Source organism: Gouania willdenowi, unplaced genomic scaffold, assembly GCF_900634775.1.
Source record: "Gouania willdenowi unplaced genomic scaffold, fGouWil2.1 scaffold_370_arrow_ctg1, whole genome shotgun sequence".
Taxonomy (NCBI): Eukaryota; Metazoa; Chordata; class Actinopteri; order Blenniiformes; family Gobiesocidae; genus Gouania; species Gouania willdenowi.
In genome coordinates, this window is record NW_021145131.1 from 33,602 (window position 1) to 49,609 (window position 16,008).

General features: G+C 38.3%; 1 protein-coding gene across 3 annotated transcripts in view; it reads left to right on the top strand.

The window, feature by feature from the left end:
- Positions 1–16,008, top strand: part of LOC114459876 (transcription factor 7-like) — a 131,380-nt gene that overhangs the window by 33,596 nt on the left and 81,776 nt on the right. Inside the window, exon 12 of one of the 3 annotated variants that reach the window (XR_003673502.1) lies at positions 5,662–5,728. The exons of the other annotated variants lie outside the window; for them this stretch is intronic. The gene's annotated coding sequence lies outside the window, so the exon portion shown is untranslated. Of the gene's footprint in view, positions 1–5,661; positions 5,729–16,008 lie in introns of those variants that run through there. 3 annotated transcript variants of the gene reach the window in all.

Sequence of the window (16,008 nt, forward strand, 5' to 3'; positions counted from 1 at the left end):
GTTGGTTTTGCTTTAAAAAAGTCTTAAATTGTCTTAAATTTGACATAAAAAGTGTGCAGCAACCACTGTTTCTGGTGTACGGTTCATACTGTTAATAAATATTGATGGTACTCATACTCCTGGTTGTGATTCTGATAAGATGTTTATTCTAAGAACAAAAACTGGTTTAAAAATTTTGGTTTTAGTTTTAATATAGATTGAGGTTTATTTCAAGATGAGTCAACTTGTATCAAGAAACAGCTGAATCATTTTTCATTAATACTGAGTCATTTTTTACTTAGATTAGTTGTTTTCTTCTTGTTCCGAAGCTTTCATTTGCATAAATTAAAAAAGCAAAAGTTTTTTAACAAGAATTATTTGTTTATATTCAGTATATTTAACTTGTTATTGTGTTGTAGGAAGTTTGATTTCGAGTAATTTAATCTAAAAATCATCCATTTCTGCTTATTTTAACCCTTTAGAATACTTATCTTGCTAACCACGACATTAATTCTAATTAAATTCAGTACATCTACACGTCTGCTATATGTTGTCACCACTAAAATGTAGTATTTTTTTTCTAGATCATCACCAACTCAGGTTGATCCAGGCTAATTAAAACCATCCCATCTGAGCTGAGACATGAACTGATCCATTTATTCACACATTAGTTCTTCTAATGTCTTTAAACACTTTTATTGATACACAGACCTGGTCAGAGCAGGTTACACTCACAGTTAGGATCATGGAAAATAACATTTGCTCCATCTCAGTATCTAGTTTAGACTTTTTTTAGAACTGTGTCCTGGGTATGATGGGTTCACGAGGTGAACAGTACTCAGCCATGTTGGGAAGTCCAGAAATCACACAGCATTTCACCCAATCATTGTGGTCCATGCCAGAAAATACCACAGACCAAGTATTTGTAGTGTAGTCATAGCACTCAACAATTTTTCCAGTCCGACAAGAGACAACAAAGATCTGCTTGTTCATCACTGCAATGTCAAAATATCTGTGTCTGTGGACCATTTCAGGGACATCGTACCAGGTGTTGGTCACTGGGTCGTAAGCCTCAGCAGACCTCAGATCTCTGAACCCATCTCTGCCTCCAACTGCAAAAATGTGGCCCATATATGCAACGACCCCAAGGTCACACCGAGGTGTTCCCATAGGAGTGATCAGTGTCCACTGGTTGGTGTCTGGGTTGTAATACTCAGCAGTATTCAGTACTCTATTACTCCGTCCTCCACATATGTAAATCTTGTTGTTCAGTGTGGTGCAGCTGGCCCTGATCCTCTCTTCATTCATTGATGCAATGAACGTCCACTGGTTGATGTTGGGCTGGTAGCGTTCAGCAGTTCTTAGTGAGGTACCATCATCCCTGTAGCCTCCCATAGCGTAGATGCATCCCTTTAGCACGGTAACACTCACAAAGCTCCGTGACTCCTGCATTGGTGACATTTCCTGCCAAGTGTGTGTGACTAGGTTAAACCTCCACACTCTGTTAGAGGGGTCGGTCCATCTTAAAACACCACCCACAATGTAGAAGCATCTACCAAGGAAGACAGTGCTGTAGAATAGTAAGTGAGCCATGGTATCCTCCAGACTGGGATGAGTGTGAACTGTGATCCAGCTGTTAGTTCTGTAGTCAAAGGCCTCTATGGTCTTAGAATATATTCTAAACATCAGTAAGACGGCGTTTGGCAAGCGACGGCAAAACAAGGTGTTGTTGATCCCAGACTCAGAGCAGAGTAACGAAGGTTGAGACATGACTTTAAGGGTATCAGAGACCAAGAGGTGGGACTCAGGGTTTGTTTTTACCACATCATTGTTAAGCACATTGTCTGTGATGTAACTTTTGTCCATCAGCCCCAGTCGTACCTTTGTTAACAGAGTAGAAATGGCTCCCTGTCGTTCCTCAGGCATGTGGTTTATCCATCTTAAAATACTTTGATAAACTGTGATCTCCTGGGTCACAGTAAGGTCATCCTGAACCAGGATTTCAGCCAGCTCCTGCTCCTTAAGCTGCAAAAACTCTTCACAGAGTGAAACCTCCTCAAAATTCTCACAGATAAAGTGAAAGGCCTCATACTTCAGTTGAAACAAAATGGGAATATAATAGGCATTTGCAAACTGCCACAACCCAATGCAGTTTTCTTGGCAGAGATGATCCTTAATGACATCAAAGCATGTTTGTTCCAGACTCTTTACATTGAACTGATGCACTTCCATCATTAGATCAAAATTATTGCTGTTGTCAGAGATAGAATAAGTAAAGTCACTGAGTCCAAGGAGTTTGTGAAATGTTCTGACAATGAAGATCATGTGAAGATGAAAGCATTTTAGAACTTCAAAGATGAAAGCATTTTAGAGCCTAAAGCTTTCATTTCTTCCAAACAGAATGTTGCCATAGTTACCAGCAAAAGAGCTTTTGCTGAGTGTTGTTAAGTTGACAATTTGTTATATTCTTCAGTAATTTTGTTATATTTTAGTTTTAGTGCATGTAAAATAGTTCACATACATAATATTGTTGTTTCATGTTTTCAGCATTTCTGATTGATGTTTTATAATAAAATACAAACATAGGTTTAATATTTGAGTCTCTGTTTCTCCAGTGATAAGCAGAGGTTCTGGACACTGGACTAACAAGGGCGTCTGTGCCCCAGCGCGTTTGACACCTATAGTCTGGATTGTTTACCTATTCTCAGTGAAATTGTGCTGTTCCTGTACCTGGTTACAGAACACTTTGTTGGCATAGTACCAACCTTCCCTTCAAGACAATGATAACAACACATAGTCTCTGATTTTCCAAGTTTGCAGAAAACGGGAAAACAAAAAAATAACTTCCTGAGAACTATTTACACAGTTTTGCCAGATTTTCCCAATAAAAGGGATGTTAAATGTTAAAGGTGTAAATATACTTCCTGCACTAAAAGTAACCTCACAAGTTCATTACTTTGCACTTGATCTGGTGACATGTTGGTAACCACGGTGATGTGGTTGAGTGAGAGCGCACAGAGCTTCTTGATCAGCTTCTGAACGTGTGCACTGGGCCAGTGGTTTTCTTCTGTAATCAGCCATTGAATAGAGCAAGTTTTACACAAATCACCAGTTTCAGAGCAAAAAGCTGAAAAAAACAGGCTTTTTCTAAAAAAAATATCTCTCAGTGACTTTGAAGAAATTTCTTTTGCTTTATTGAAAATAATAACATCTGAACATTGGTATCCTTTGGCTTTTGTTTATCAAAAAAACAACATTTGGCTCCAAAACTAAGCCCATTTATTGCAATTTGACCATGTAGTGTTAAAAAGTGCCAGTTAAGTCAACTAACTTACTACTAACAAATATTATATAATTTCTAGGGTGAGCCTATTTGCTATGGTAACCTAGAAACCTGTGTGTGTATGTGTTTGACAAACACTGGAATTATGTTTTTAGCAGTTGAGAAAATTAATTTATCTTGGGCTTAATAAAGTATTTCTATTCTATATCAAAATATTGTGCTGCTGACATTATTAGAATTGTCACAGTGATGATCAGAGACCAGAGAGTGTTTAAAGTCCACAACACTTCAGAGCACAGGCACTGAGACGTACCACAATATTTAATGCTACAATTTCTCTAATTTAATCCCTTTTTTCTCAAATGTAAAGCTTTTAAGGCCTTAGATTTGGCTACATCACATTTAATACTTTACCTTTTTAAGGATTTAATGACCATCTACCCTGGTTTGTGTGTGCACGTGTGCAGTGCTTGATTCTGATCACACCGCTTACGTCTCCTCCGCTGGCGGAGTACGAGGCTCCACAGGCTGCTGGGTGTAGCCGCTGTAGCAATCTGAAGCTAGAGTTGCCGCATCTATCGGACTATAACTGTTTGATTTACATAAATCTAAGATTATCTGATGGTCGTGTACTATTTTAGAGTAATTACGCTGCAGGTTCACTGATAAATTATTAGAACTGACTGAGTTATCTGCTGTTTTTTATCCATGCTAACGCTAACCTCTGCAGCTGACAGACACACAGCCAAATACACATGCATATGTCATATCAAGGCTGGAAAACTTCCGCGTTCATTTTAATTTATCGTCCAGTTAATTTATGTATTTATTGATAAACGGCCCAGGTCTAAATTAGCGCTACATTACCTTGTTTCAGCGACACTTGTATAAACAGCATGTGGATGCTTTTGGTTCAGATGCTTCATCATTGAAGTCGTACTGCTGTGGTATGACAGGTATTGTTTACAGTAAACACATGATTGCACCTTGTTTTCTTCATTTTTGAGGATGTAATGATCCCAGACTTTAGACGTTCTCTGTCGTTTACTCTCCGCCATGGCGCTAAACTAAATGCAGAATGTTTGTCACGCATTTATGATGCGCTAGCGGTGCGTGGTTCCTGCGCGTATAGTGCACGTCATATAGGAATGAAACAATGCTTCGATGCATAATTTTTGCCTCGAGAATTTTTTGTAATCGAGTAACTCTATGAATCCTTTCAGCCCTAGTTCAAAGTGACCAAAAATGATGAAAAAGGTGGTGAAATGAGATTTTAAAAACCAGATGAATTGGTTGAAAGTTGCAAATTAGAGTGAGCAAAAACAGACAGAAAAAGTGGTAAAAAAGGGTTCAAAGAGTTAATATTGGAACAACTAGTTTAAACTGGTGAATTATGAGCATGACAAATGGTGAATGTGGTTCAATTGACAAAAATAATCATGAAATTTGGTGAAAAGAGGTTAAGAGTGACAATAATGGGTCAACATTTGTGACACACTCTTGCCAACCTTGAGACCTCAAAATTAGGGAGATTTTCAAAAGAGCAGGGGGGGGGGGGGTAGTTTGCTTTTGAAAGAGAAAATGAAATAATTCAATTTCACAGTGTTCTTTTATTTGAAAAACACATTTAAAGTAAAGAACAAATTCCACAGTACCAGTGCAAATGGTAAATGGTGGTAGTAGTAGATTAAATAAAATAAATAACATTAAATTAAACAAAAAAGGCATACATTGCATAAATTATCCATCAAAATAAATAAAAATGAAAATAATCAACAAAAGGAAAATTAAACATAGCCTATACAACAACGGCTATAACCATAACAAAAACTTCCCTACACATGGTTGTATTTGAAGGTGCAATGCTTCGCAGCCAGTAACACAGCTCTTGAAGGAGCGTAGATATGGGCAGGACCTTCAAAATTTAATTTGCAGGAAAGGAGTGCGTTAAGGGTTGAATTGTCCATCCTTGTTCTATTCTCTGTCACTATCTTTCTAACCATGCTGAACACCCTCTCTGATGATGCATTGCTGTGGGGCACGCACAAAAGTGCCTTCATCAAATGTACCAGAGTCTGGAATCTTCCATCTCTCCCGAGCATGGCCCAAAACCTGTCGATCCTTGCTTCCTGAGGAAGATCTGCGTTGCAGCAGCCTTGTGCTTCTCTGACCGTTGATGACTCGTGATGTCCGTTCGGCCCGTGTCAAGTTTGACTTTCACACATTGCAGGCCGCATAACCCTTCCCTTTTGAGCTGTCCTGAATGAAGTTAAATTGTTTTTTCCAGTCATTTTGGAATTTGGAGCCATATTTCTTCTTCTTACATGCCGCCATGTCTCTTCTTCCTCTTCCTTATGCGGTGTAATCGTTATTATTGTCTGGCCGTAAATGACGCTCAGTGAAGGATGGTCCGCCCGGACATTGTCAGGGCGGAAATAGGGAGAAAATCGGGAGAATGGTGGCCCCGGGAGATTTTCGAGAGGTACAATGAAATTCGTGATTCTCCCGGGAAAATCGGGAGGGTTGGCAAGTATGATGTGACATTAGGTGGAAAAGTGGTGGAAAGGGTTTATAAGTGCTGAAAATGTCTGGAATGTGGAAAAAATGTGCAGAAAAGGCATTGAAATGTGATGTAGAAGTGCCAGAAATAGAAATAATGTTGCAAAAATGCATTAAAAGGAGCAAAAATATGGCAAGAAAAAGTGATGAACCATGTTAAAAATATGGATTGTTTGGTTTAGTTGTAGAAAAAGGATGAAAATAAGCAAAAATGGGCTGAAATTGTTCAGAAAATATTCTTAGTTTCTTGAAGGTATCTGGTGAACTCCTCACAGTGTCCCATGACCCCAAATGGGGTTTTGACCCCAAGGTTGAGAACCCTTGCTTATTATCAGAGCAGTGAACTCCATAAGCCTGTAAACATATTGTGGAGTTAATGCAATGGTCATTTAAAAAATAATTCATGTTTTCTCTTTCCTTTTTACTTGCTGTTGCGGGCCGAAATGGATGCTCGAAAGGGCCGGATTTGGCCCCCAGGACTGGAGTTTGACACATGTGCTTTTAAGTGTTGCTTCACTACGTCGGTTTTCCTTTTTCCTCTTGCTTTGCCGTGTAACTGTTGTGCTAATGCTGCAATGGCCACTTTTCCTGCTAGAAAGTCCACCATTGCACTTATACTACAGGAAGGACGTGAACACGCATCTACTTTAGTAAAAAGATCTCTGATTGGCTGGAAAGTAGCGTCTCGCCCCTTGTTTTTCTAAAGCTCAGATACAGAGCCATGAGAGAGAGCAGTTTACAGGCTTATGGAGTTCACTGCTCTGATAATAAGCAAGGGTTCTCAACCTTGGGGTCAAAACCCCATTTGGGGTCATGGGACACTGTGAGGAGTTCACCAGATACCTCCAAGAAACTAAGAATATTTTCTGAACAATTTCAGCCCATTTTTGCTTATGTTTATCCTTTTTCTACAACTAAACCAAACAATCCATATTTTTAACATGGTTCATCACTTTTTCTTGCCATATTTTTGCTCCTTTTAATGCATTTTTGCAACATTATTTCTATTTCTGGCACTTCTACATCACATTTCAATGCCTTATCTGCACATTTTTTCCACATTCCAGACATTTCCACTACTTTTCCACCTAATGTCACATCATACTTGCCAACCCTCCCGATTTTCCCGGGAGAATCACGAATTTCATTGTACCTCTCGAAAATCTCCCGGGGCCACCATTCTCCCTATTTCCGCCCTGACAATGTCCGGGCGGACCATCCTTCACTGAGCGTCATTTACGGCCAGACAATAATAACGATTACACCGCATAAGAAGAGGAAGAAGAGACATGGCGGCATGTAAGAAGAAGAAATATGGCTCCAAATTCCAAAATGACTGGAAAAAACAATTTAACTTCATTCAGGACAGCTCAAAAGGGAAGGGTTATGCGGCCTGCAATGTGTGAAAGTCAAACTTGACACGGGCCGAACGGACATCACGAGTCATCAACGGTCAGAGAAGCACAAGGCTGCTGCAACGCAGATCTTCCTCAGGAAGCAAGGACCGACAGGTTTTGGGCCATGCTCGGGAGAGATGGAAGATTCCAGACTCTGGTACATTTGATGAAGGCACTTTTGTGCGTGCCCCACAGCAATGCATCATCAGAGAGGGTGTTCAGCATGGTTAGAAAGATAGTGACAGAGAATAGAACAAGGATGGACAATTCAACCCTTAACGCACTCCTTTCCTGCAAATTAAATTTTGAAGGTCCTGCCCATACCTACGCTCCTTCAAGAGCTGTGTTACTGACTGCGAAGCATTGCACCTTCAAATACAACCATGTGTAGGGAAGTTTTTGTTATGGTTATAGCCGTTGTTGTATAGGCTATGTTTAATTTTCCTTTTGTTGATTATTTTTATTTTTATTTATTTTGATGGATAATTTATGCAATGTATGCCTTTTTTGTTTAATTTAATGTTATTTATTTTATTTAATCTACTACTACCACCATTTACCATTTGCACTGGTACTGTGGAATTTGTTCTTTACTTTAAATGTGTTTTTCAAATAAAAGAACACTGTGAAATTGAATTATTTCATTTTCTCTTTCAAAAGCAAACAACCCCCCCCCCCCCCCCCCTGCTCTTTTGAAAATCTCCCTAATTTTGAGGTCTCAAGGTTGGCAAGTGTGTGTCACATATGTTGACCCATTATTGTCATCGAAGCATTGTTTCATTCCTATATGACGTGCACTATACGCGCAGGAACCACGCACCGCTAGCGCGTCATAAATGCGTGACAAACATTCTGCATTTAGTTTAGCGCCATGGCGGAGAGTAAACGACAGAGAACGTCTAAAGTCTGGGATCATTACATCCTCAAAAATGAAGAAAACAAGGTGCAATCATGTGTTTACTGTAAACAATACCTGTCATACCACAGCAGTACGACTTCAATGATGCAGCATCTGAACCAAAAGCATCCACATGCTGTTTATACAAGTGTCGCTGAAACAAGGTAATGTAGCGCTAATTTAGACCTGGGCCGATTATCAATAAATACATAAATTAACCGGACTATAAATTAAAATGAACGCAGAAGTTTTCCAGCCTTGATATATTGACATATGCATGTGTATTTGGCTGTGTGTCTGTCAGCTGCAGAGGTTAGCGTTAGCATGGATATAAAACAGCAGATAACTCAGTCAGTTCTAATAATTTATCAGTGAACCTGCAGCGTAATTACTCTAAAATAGTACACGACCATCAGATAATCTTAGATTTATGTAAATCAAACAGTTATAGTCCGATAGATGCGGCAACTCTAGCTTCAGATTGCTACAGCGGCTACACCCAGCAGCCTGTGGAGCCTCGTACTCCGCCAGCGGAGGAGACGTAAGCGGTGTGATCAGAATCAAGCACTGCACACGTGCACACACAAACCAGGGTAGATGGTCTTTAAATCCTTAAAAAGGTAAAGTATTAAATGTGATGTAACCAAATCTAAGGCCTTAAAAGCTTTACATTTGAGAAAAAAGGGATTAAATTAGAGAAATTGTAGCATTAAATATTGTGGTACGTCTCAGTGCCTGTGCTCTGAAGTGTTGTGGACTTTAAACACTCTCTGGTCTCTGATCATCACTGTGACAATTCTAATAATGTCAGCAGCACAATATTTTGATATAGAATAGAAATACTTTATTAAGCATGATATAAATTAATTTTCTCAGCTGCTAAAAACATAATTCCAGTGTTTGTCAAACACATACACACACAGGTTTCTAGGTTACCATAGCAAATAGGCTCACCCTAGAAATTATATAATATTTGTTAGTAGTAAGTTAGTTGACTTAACTGGCACTTTTTAACACTACATGGTTAAATTGCAATAAATGGGCTTAGTTTTGGAGCCAAATGTTGTTTTTTTGATAAACAAAAGCCAAAGGATACCAATGTTCAGATGTTATTATTTTCAATTAAGCAAAAGAAATTTCTTTAAAGTCACTGAGAGATGTTTTTTTAGAAAAAGCCTGTTTTTCTCAGCTTTTTGCTCTGAAACTGGTGATTTGTGTAAAATTTGCTCTATTCAATGGCTGATTACAGAAGAAAACCACTGGCCCAGTGCACACGTTCAGAAGCTGATCGAGAAGCTCTGTGCGCTCTCACTCAACCACATCACCGTGGTTACCAACATGTCACCAGATCAAGTGCAAAGTAATGAACTTGTGAGGTTACTTAGTGCAGGAAGTATATTTATCACCTTTAACATTTAACATCCCTTTTATTGGCAAAATCTGGCAAAACTGTGTAAATAGTTCTCAGGAAGTTATTTTTTTGTTTTCCCGTTTTCTGCAAACTTGGAAAATCAGAGACTATGTGTTGCTATCATTGTCTTGAAGGGAAGGTCGGTACTATGCCAACAAAGTGTTCTGTAACCAGGTACAGGAACAGCACAATTTCACTGAGAATAGGTAAACAATCCAGACTATAGGTGTCAAACGTGCTGGGGCACAGACGCCCTAGTTAGTCCAGTGTCCAGAACCTCTGCTTATCACTGGAGAAACAGAGACTCAAATATTAAACCTATGTTTGTATTTTATTATAAAACATCAATCAGAAATGCTGAAAACATGAAACAACAATATTATGTATGTGAACTATTTTACATGCACTAAAACTAAAATATAACAAAATTACTGAAGAATATAACAAATTGTCAACTTAACAACACTCAGCAAAAGCTCTTTTGCTGGTAACTATGGCAACATTCTGTTTGGAAGAAATGAAAGCTTTAGGCTCTAAAATGCTTTCATCTTTGAAGTTCTAAAATGCTTTCATCTTCACATGATCTTCATTGTCAGAACATTTCACAAACTCCTTGGACTCAGTGACTTTACTTATTCTATCTCTGACAACAGCAATAATTTTGATCTAATGATGGAAGTGCATCAGTTCAATGTAAAGAGTCTGGAACAAACATGCTTTGATGTCATTAAGGATCATCTCTGCCAAGAAAACTGCATTGGGTTGTGGCAGTTTGCAAATGCCTATTATATTCCCATTTTGTTTCAACTGAAGAATGAGGCCTTTCACTTTATCTGTGAGAATTTTGAGGAGGTTTCACTCTGTGAAGAGTTTTTGCAGCTTAAGGAGCAGGAGCTGGCTGAAATCCTGGATCAGGATGACCTTACTGTGACCCAGGAGATCACAGTTTATCAAAGTATTTTAAGATGGATAAACCACATGCCTGAGGAACGACAGGGAGCCATTTCTACTCTGTTACCAAAAGTACGACTGGGGCTGATGGACAAAAGTTACATCACAGACAATGTGCTTAACAATGATGTGGTAAAAACAAACCCTGAGTCCCACCTCTTGGTCTCTGATACCCTGAAAGTCATGTCTCAACCTTCGTTACTCTGCTCTGAGTCTGGGATCAACAACGCCTTGTTTTGCCGTCGCTTGCCAAACGCCGTCTTACTGATGTTTAGAATATATTCTAAGACCATAGAGGCCTTTGACTACAGAACTAACAGCTGGATCACAGTTCACACTCATCCCAGTCTGGAGGATACCATGGCTCACTTACTATTCTACAGCACTGTCTTCCTTGGTAGATGCTTCTACATTGTGGGTGGTGTTTTAAGATGGACCGACCCCTCCAACAGAGTGTGGAGGTTTAACCTAGTCACACACACTTGGCAGGAAATGTCACCAATGCAGGAGTCACGGAGCTTTGTGAGTGTTACCGTGCTAAAGGGATGCATCTACGCTATGGGAGGCTACAGGGATGATGGTACCTCACTAAGAACTGCTGAACGCTACCAGCCCGACATCAACCAGTGGACGTTCATTGCATCAATGAATGAAGAGAGGATCAGGGCCAGCTGCACCACACTGAACAACAAGATTTACATATGTGGAGGACGGAGTAATAGAGTACTGAATACTGCTGAGTATTACAACCCAGACACCAACCAGTGGACACTGATCACTCCTATGGGAACACCTCGGTGTGACCTTGGGGTCGTTGCATATATGGGCCACATTTTTGCAGTTGGAGGCAGAGATGGGTTCAGAGATCTGAGGTCTGCTGAGGCTTATGACCCAGTGACCAACACCTGGTACGATGTCCCTGAAATGGTCCACAGACACAGATACTTTGACATTGCAGTGATGAACAAGCAGATCTTTGTTGTCTCTTGTCGGACTGGAAAAATTGTTGAGTGCTATGACTACACTACAAATACTTGGTCTGTGGTATTTTCTGGCATGGACCAAAATGATTGGGTGAAATGCTGTGTGATTTCTGGACTTCCCAACATGGCTGAGTACTGTTCCCCTCGTGAACCCATCATACCCAGGACACAGGTCTAAAAAAGTCTAAACTAGATACTGAGATGGAGCAAATGTTATTTTCCATGATCCTAACTGTGAGTGTAACCTGCTCTGACCAGGTCTGTGTATCAATAAAAGTGTTTAAAGACTTTAGAAGAACTAATGTGTGAATAAATGGATCAGTTCATGTCTCAGCTCAGATGGGATGGTTTTAATCAGCCTGGATCAACCTGAGTTGGTGATGATCTAGAAAAACAATACGACATTTTAGTGGTGACAACATATAGCAGACGTGTAGATGTACTGAATTTAATTAGAATTAATGTCGTGGTTAACAAGATAAGTATTCTAAAGGGTTAAAATAAGCAGAAATGGATGATTTTTAGATTAAATTACTTGAAATCAAACTTCCTACAACACAATAACAAGTTAAATATACTGAATATAAACAAATAATTCTTGTTAAAAAATTTTAGCTTTTTTAATTTATGCAAATGAAAGCTTCGGAACAAGAAGAAAACAACTAATCTAAGTAAAAAATGACTCAGTATTAATGAAAAATGATTAAGCTGTTTCTTGATACAAGTTGACTCATCTTGAAATAAACCTCAATCTATATTAAAACTAAAACCAAAATTTTTAAACCAGTTTTTGTTCTTAGAATAAACATCTTATCAGAATCACAACCAGGAGTATGAGTACCATCAATATTTATTAACAGTATGAACCGTACACCAGAAACAGTGGTTGCTGCACACTTTTTATGTCAAATTTAAGACAATTTAAGACTTTTTTAAAGCAAAACCAACAGCAATGAACAAAACACATAATATGCTGCTGTATAAAGTGCTGTGATTTGTCACGTGAAGAAGGCAAAAACAAAATGATCAAACATTTGTGCAACACTACAATGTAAAGTATTCAAATATGTCTCAGTTTAAGTGCCATCTAACATGTGAGACCTAAGGTCATTTTCTTCTTCCCTTAAACATGACGCTCTGGTGGGAGGAGTCAATGCAGACTGGAGAAGAATTACAAACGGTGGAAAATCAGATCATTTCAGGTCAAAATAATGTGAGCAGCTGATTTTCTGAGGGTGCACAGATCCTAGATGACTAAGATAGTTTATAAATGTGATGACTGGACTACAATAGAGTTACACATAAGTAGTTTGATATTTGCAACCACTGTTTATTTGTCAAAGGTCACATATTAATTCAATGAAACTTTATTTATACAAGGTCAATTCCAACAATAGTCACCTCGTAGCGTGAGATAACAGGCAACACATTGTGTGATCATTGGTTTCTAAGAAGGGTTTACAGATGAAAAGCTCTATTATAGCTAAGTGTGTGCTAATATGCTAATTATTGTAATATACAGATTTTAATAGAAGACATGATATTTACAGTCATAATATATTGTGTTTCTGGGTGTGCAAAGGTTACAGATGTGTTCCAGTGAGTCATTATTATTTTGATATTAATTTGAAAATATGTTCTAATTAATATTTCACCCCAAGGTTCCTTTTTCAATGCAAATATGGTAAACAATACCAAAAGTCCATATATTAATAATAAAACTTAATAAATCTCTCCCATGTGACCAAACTATCACACTGCATTTTTATTTTTTCTATTCATTATTAAATAATGATGACATGTATGGTGACCATACATCTGGTTTTAGACATGTCCTCTTTTGTTTTCATGTGGTGTCAGGGCTGTGTGGGGATATTTTACAAATTTCTGGGTTTTCCAGGGACTTTGAACGCATCTCGAGGCATGCGTTAATTTAAAAGACGTACCTCCGCAAAAATGTGTTCTATCTGTCACCTGCAGTCATAGATTTTTTATGATATAGATATAGAATCAACTGCACTTTGTAAAAAAGACAAACAAACAAAATTATATAATTAGTTACCATTGTTATTTTGATTTTAAAACCAATCAGAAATACACCATTTTTTTTGCATTTGGTTTTTATTTTTTCCTGTTTTTGGTTTTTTCTGTTTCCCTGGTTTTAAATTAATTAAAAAATTACAGGAAAAAAATGCCATAAAGTAGATGTTTTACGTAATAACATGCCCCATAGTTAATTATTAGTTATTTTTGGTATGTCAGCATGTCTTTCATGTAATGTACAGGAAGTGACTTTAATTCAATTTGTTGAAAATTATTTCTTAGACAAACAAATGCAGTTATTCTGCATCCTGCAGTGATAGACACAGCAAACACATATACAGCTGTTATGTTACTGCACAATATCATATAAGTTAGCTGTTACCATAATAGCTTTATATTGTAACATCTCTGCTGTTTGTTGGATGTGTCCGTTGTAGATGTTCCTAATTCCTACAGCGTTGGCAGTCAGTGAAGGCAACTTGAGGATGCGTAGTGGAGATGTGTGTTTACAGTCTATGGTGTAGAGAGTTTGTGTCAGAAGTTAACTTTGGATTCATCTTTGTAATTTACCTTTCCGTGTTTTATTTGGTGTGGTCACAGCAAACAATGACTCAGGAATTTTCATGCAGTGAAAACTCCTGAGTCATGATGGTAAACAGCTAGGCAGGAAGTATTGGTTTCACGTTCATGGTGAAGTGCTACGAAGTGTCGCAATGTGTGCGCACTCTGTGCATCTGTTGCACGGTGTATATTCTGTTTGTTTTGAAGAAGTAATCCCACTAAGTAATCCCCATTTTGAATAAAAATACTGATAATCTGATTACATGTTTTTAAATGTACTGTAACAGATTATAGTTACATTATTTTTGTATCCAGATTACATAACGCTGTTACTTGTAATCCATTACTCCCCAAGCCTGTGTGTGTGTGTGTGTGTGTGTGTGTGTGTGTGTGTGTGTGTGTGTGTGCGTGTGCGTGTGCGTGTGTGTGAGAGAGAGAGACAGAGCATTTAGGGGTCCCATCCATGAAGTCAGCAAAATGAAAGTCCGTCGTTCTATGTGATAAACACATGTATTTATTAATCTGAATAATATTCACTGTTATGCAGGACGTTTACTATTATTTGGGCCATAGTATATAGTCATCTTAAAGATGTAAATCCTTGTTTTAATCAGAAATAAAAATGGCCAAAAATAGTGGAAAAAGTTGTGAAATGGGATTTTAACAACCACAGAAATTGGTTAAAAGTTGCAAATTAGAATGGACAAAAACAGACAGAAAAAGTGTTTTCAAAGTGTCAATATTGGAACAATTAGTTTAAACTTTCAAAAAATGGGCATGACAAAAGGTGTATGTGATTAAATTGGCAAAAATAATCATGAAATACGATGAAAAAGGATAAAAGTGACAATAATTGGTCAACATATGTGACATTAGATGCAAAAGTGGTGGAAATGAGTTGTAAGTGTCTTGAAAGTGGAAAAATGTGTATTAAAATAAACTAAAAATGCATTAAAGTTTGGGATTGAAGCCACAGATGCTGCAGGGCGAGAAAACACACACACACAGTTTACACACAAATGCCCCAGGGACGCGTTCACACTGATTCTCTGTCACAAAGTCACATGTGTTGGAAAAAGTCACACAAACACCACTTCTACTACACATTATTTGTGTAAACAATTGTTCCTCTAAAGATGTTTATTATGAAGATGAAGCGATCATCTGTAGTTTAAAGATGTGTAGCTCTGTGGGCCTGTACTACAAAGCTGGATACGTATATCCTGGATTTATCTCCGTTAGCGGGTTTCACCTAACCAAACATTCTCTGTCAGAGAGCAGCTGCACTATGAACTGAGATAATCTCACTGATGATCTCAGTCTTTCCTGAGTCTTGGAAGAGAACAGACGTGTTTCAGATGCTCTGCAGGAGTGCAATACTCCTGTCTGATAACACCACCTTGGGAGATTAACAGCGAGCAGCGAACAGCTGCATCTGAAGAGAGCCTGAGAAAACCTGAGTCTGAGAAAACTTGGGCCCAGACTATGGCTGGAAGAAAAAAAACAGGTCCATCGCGACCACCGGATCCACCAGAGGAGGAGTAATAACAGGAACAATGACTGCAGATGAGAACACATCCAACACAAAAAAGGAAAAAAAAAAAAAAAAAAACATAAATGAAAAGATGAAATTGTGGTATGAAGAAGATAAGAATGTTTGACCAGGAAAGAAATGAGCTTTGATGTAAAACTTTCTGTGTTCAAAGCAGGGGACGGGTTTAGATAAGCAAATTGCTTTTTTCCGTCGCCCTTTCCGGCATGCAAAAAGACAAAAAAAAAAAAATGGTGACGATGTGATTTCTGCTCTGACTGTCAAAGTGAATTTCTGTGATTGCAACCATGTCGGAAATGAACTGAATGAATAAAAATAAATAAAAATATCAACTCACTCTCTTAACCCAGGTGATGTCAGCCTGGCTACGTGCACGCTCCTGTGACAGGGG